General features: G+C 45.9%; 1 protein-coding gene and 1 long non-coding RNA gene across 4 annotated transcripts in view; one reads left to right on the forward strand and one right to left on the reverse strand.

Annotated features, from left to right (window-relative positions):
• The window catches only part of LOC127924182 (asc-type amino acid transporter 1-like), a gene marked incomplete at its 3' end in the record, with an annotated part of 98511 nt that overhangs the window by 69720 nt on the left and 23791 nt on the right, over nucleotides 1–5000 (reverse strand). The gene's annotated exons all lie outside the window — the stretch shown is intronic.
• Nucleotides 1–5000, forward strand: part of LOC127924181 (uncharacterized) — a 5455-nt gene that overhangs the window by 2 nt on the left and 453 nt on the right. Inside the window, exons 1-2 of one of the 3 annotated variants that reach the window (XR_008117050.1) lie at nucleotides 1–41; nucleotides 1681–1718. The exon at nucleotides 1–41 is cut by the window's left edge and continues 2 nt beyond it. This is a non-coding gene — a long non-coding RNA (uncharacterized LOC127924181). Of the gene's footprint in view, nucleotides 80–1599; nucleotides 1643–1680; nucleotides 1719–5000 lie in introns of those variants that run through there. The other 2 variants (XR_008117051.1, XR_008117052.1) reach the window with 2 other exon arrangements.

The raw sequence follows: 5000 nt of genomic DNA on the forward strand, positions 1-5000 counted from the left end.
GAGGTCTGTTACTACACTACGTAACCCTGGCTAACACTGAGGTCTGTTACTACACTACGTAACCCTGGCTAACACTGAGGTCTGTTACTACACTACGTAACCCTGACTAACACTGAGGTCTGCTACTACACTACGTAACCCTGACTAACACTGAGGTCTGTTACTACACAGTGTAACCCTGACTAACACTGAGGTCTGCTACTACACTACGTAACCCTGACTAACACTGAGGTCTGTTACTACACTACGTAACCCTGACTAACACTGAGGTCTGTTACTACACTACGTAACCCTGTCTAACACTGAGGTCTGTTACTACACAGTGTAACCCTGACTAACACTGAGGTCTGTTACTACACTACGTAACCCTGACTAACACTGAGGTCTGCTACTACACTGTGTAACCCTGACTAACACTGAGGTCTGTTACTACACTGTGTAACCCTGACTAACACTGGGGTCTGTTACTACACTACGTAACCCTGACTAACACTGAGGTCTGTTACTACACTACGTAACCCTGACTAACACTGAGGTCTGTTACTACACTACGTAACCCTGACTAACACTGAGGTCTGTTACTACACTACGTAACCCTGGACTAACACTGAGGTCTGTTACTACACTACGTAACCCTGACTAACACTGAGGTCTGATACTACACTACGTAACCCTGACTAACACTGAGGTCTGTTACTACACTGTGTAACCCTGGACTAACACTGAGGTCTGTTACTACACTACGTAACCCTGACTAACACTGAGGTCTGCTACTACACTACGTAACCCTGACTAACACTGAGGTCTGTTACTACACTACGTAACCCTGACTAACACTGAGGTCTGTTACTACACTACGTAACCCTGACTAACACTGAGGTCTGCTACTACACTACGTAACCCTGGACTAACACTGAGGTCTGTTACTACACTACGTAACCCTGACTAACACTGAGGTCTGCTACTACACTACGTAACCCTGACTAACACTGAGGTCTGTTACTACACTACGTAACCCTGACTAACACTGAGGTCTGTTACTACACTACGTAACCCTGACTAACACTGAGGTCTGTTACTACACTACGTAACCCTGACTAACACTGAGGTCTGTTACTACACTACGTAACCCTGACTAACACTGAGGTCTGTTACTACACTACGTAACCCTGACTAACACTGAGGTCTGTTACTACACTACGTAACCCTGGGCTAACACTGAGGTCTGTTACTACACTGTGTAACCCTGACTAACACTGAGGTCTGTTACTACACTACGTAACTCTGGACTAACACTGAGGTCTGTTACTACACTACGTAACCCTGACTAACACTGAGCTCTGTTACTACACTACGTAACCCTGACTAACACTGAGGTCTGCTACTACACTACGTAACCCTGACTAACACTGAGGTCTGTTACTACACTGTGTAACCCTGACTAACACTGAGGTCTGTTACTACACTACGTAACCCTGACTAACACTGAGGTCTGTTACTACACTACGTAACCCTGACTAACACTGAGGTCTGTTACTACACTGTGTAACCCTGACTAACACTGAGGTCTGCTACTACACTGTGTAACCCTGGCTAACACTGAGGTCTGTTACTACACTACGTAACCCTGGCTAACACTGAGGTCTGCTACTACACTACGTAACCCTGACTAACACTGAGGTCTGCTACTACACTACGTAACCCTGGCTAACACTGAGGTCTGCTACTACACTGTGTAACCCTGGCTAACACTGAGGTCTGTTACTACACTACGTAACCCTGGCTAACACTGAGGTCTGCTACTACACTACGTAACCCTGACTAACACTGAGGTCTGCTACTACACTACGTAACCCTGGACTAACACTGAGGTCTGCTACTACACAGTGTAACCCTGACTAACACTGAGGTCTGTTACTACACTACGTAACCCTGGACTAACACTGAGGTCTGCTACTACACAGTGTAACCCTGACTAACACTGAGGTCTGTTACTACACTACGTAACCCTGACTAACACTGAGGTCTGCTACTACACTACGTAACCCTGGACTAACACTGAGGTCTGTTACTACACAGTGTAACCCTGGACTAACACTGAGGTCTGCTACTACACTGTGTAACCCTGACTAACACTGAGGTCTGTTAATACACTACGTAACCCTGACTAACACTGAGGTCTGTTACTACACTACGTAACCCTGACTAACACTGAGGTCTGCTACTACACTACGTAACCCTGACTAACACTGAGGTCTGTTACTACACTACGTAACCCTGACTAACACTGAGGTCTGCTACTACACTGTGTAACCCTGACTAACACTGAGGTCTGTTACTACACTACGTAACCCGGACTAACACTGAGGTCTGTTACTACACTACGTAACCCTGACTAACACTGAGGTCTGTTACTACACTACGTAACCCTGACTAACACTGAGGTCTGTTACTACACTACGTAACCCTGACTAACACTGAGGTCTGTTACTACACTGTGTAACCCTGGACTAACACTGAGGTCTGTTACTACACTACGTTACCCTGACTAACACTGAGGTCTGTTACTACACTGTGTAACCCTGGACTAACACTGAGGTCTGCTACTACACTACGTTACCCTGACTAACACTGAGGTCTGTTACTACACTACGTAACCCTGACTAACACTGAGGTCTGTTACTACACTACGTAACCCTGACTAACACTGAGGTCTGTTACTACACTACGTAACCCTGACTAACACTGAGGTCTGTTACTACACTGTGTAACCCTGGACTAACACTGAGGTCTGTTACTACACTACGTAACCCTGACTAACACTGAGGTCTGCTACTACACAGTGTAACCCTGACTAACACTGAGGTCTGTTACTACACTGTGTAACCCTGACTAACACTGAGGTCTGTTACTACACTACGTAACCCTGACTAACACTGAGGTCTGTTACTACACTACGTAACCCTGACTAACACTGAGGTCTGTTACTACACTGTGTAACCCTGGACTAACACTGAGGTCTGTTACTACACAGTGTAACACTGGACTAACACTGAGGTCTGTTACTACACTACGTAACCCTGACTAACACTGAGGTCTGCTACTACACTACGTAACCCTGACTAACACTGAGGTCTGTTACTACACTACGTAACCCTGACTAACACTGAGGTCTGTTACTACACTACGTAACCCTGACTAACACTGAGGTCTGATACTACACTACGTTACCCTGACTAACACTGAGGTCTGTTACTACACTACGTAACCCTGACTAACACTGAGGTCTGTTACTACACTACGTAACCCTGACTAACACTGAGGTCTGTTACTACACTACGTAACCCTGACTAACACTGAGGTCTGTTACTACACTACGTAACCCTGGACTAACACTGAGGTCTGTTACTACACTACGTAACCCTGACTAACACTGAGGTCTGCTACTACACAGTGTAACCCTGACTAACACTGAGGTCTGTTACTACACTACGTAACCCTGACTAACACTGAGGTCTGTTACTACACTACGTAACCCTGGCTAACACTGAGGTCTGTTACTACACTACGTAACCCTGACTAACACTGAGGTCTGTTACTACACTGTGTAACCCTGACTAACACTGAGGTCTGTTACTACACTACGTAACCCTGACTAACACTGAGGTCTGTTACTACACTACGTAACCCTGACTAACACTGAGGTCTGTTACTACACTACGTAACCCTGACTAACACTGAGGTCTGTTACTACACTGTGTAACCCTGACTAACACTGAGGTCTGCTACTACACTACGTAACCCTGACTAACACTGAGGTCTGTTACTACACAGTGTAACCCTGACTAACACTGAGGTCTGTTACTACACTACGTAACCCTGGCTAACACTGAGGTCTGTTACTACACTACGTAACCCTGACTAACACTGAGGTCTGCTACTACACTGTGTAACCCTGACTAACACTGAGGTCTGTTACTACACTACGTAACCCTGACTAACACTGAGGTCTGTTACTACACTACGTAACCCTGACTAACACTGAGGTCTGCTACTACACAGTGTAACCCTGGACTAACACTGAGGTCTGTTACTACACTACGTAACCCTGGCTAACACTGAGGTCTGCTACTACACAGTGTAACCCTGGACTAACACTGAGGTCTGTTACTACACTACGTAACCCTGGCTAACACTGAGGTCTGCTACTACACAGTGTAACCCTGGACTAACACTGAGGTCTGTTACTACACTACGTAACCCTGGACTAACACTGAGGTCTGTTACTACACTACGTAACCCTGGACTAACACTGAGGTCTGCTACTACACAGTGTAACCCTGACTAACACTGAGGTCTGTTACTACACAGTGTAACCCTGACTAACACTGAGGTCTGTTACTACACAGTGTAACCCTGACTAACACTGAGGTCTGCTACTACACAGTGTAACCCTGACTAACACTGAGGTCTGTTACTACACTACGTAACCCTGACTAACACTGAGGTCTGCTACTACACTACGTAACCCTGACTAACACTGAGGTCTGTTACTACACTACGTAACCCTGGACTAACACTGAGGTCTGTTACTACACTACGTAACCCTGACTAACACTGAGGTCTGTTACTACACTACGTAACCCTGACTAACACTGAGGTCTGTTACTACACTACGTAACCCTGACTAACACTGAGGTCTGTTACTACACTACGTAACCCTGGACTAACACTGAGGTCTGATACTACACTACGTAACCCTGACTAACACTGAGGTCTGTTACTACACAGTGTAACCCTGGCTAACACTGAGGTCTGTTACTACACTACGTAACCCTGACTAACACTGAGGTCTGCTACTACACTACGTAACCCTGACTAACACTGAGGTCTGTTACTACACTACGTAACCCTGGCTAACACTGAGGTCTGTTACTACACTACGTAACCCTGACTAACACTGAGGTGTGTTACTACACTACGTAACCCTGACTAACACT

Source organism: Oncorhynchus keta, unplaced genomic scaffold, assembly GCF_023373465.1.
Source record: "Oncorhynchus keta strain PuntledgeMale-10-30-2019 unplaced genomic scaffold, Oket_V2 Un_contig_3773_pilon_pilon, whole genome shotgun sequence".
In the NCBI taxonomy this organism is placed as follows: Eukaryota; Metazoa; Chordata; class Actinopteri; order Salmoniformes; family Salmonidae; genus Oncorhynchus; species Oncorhynchus keta.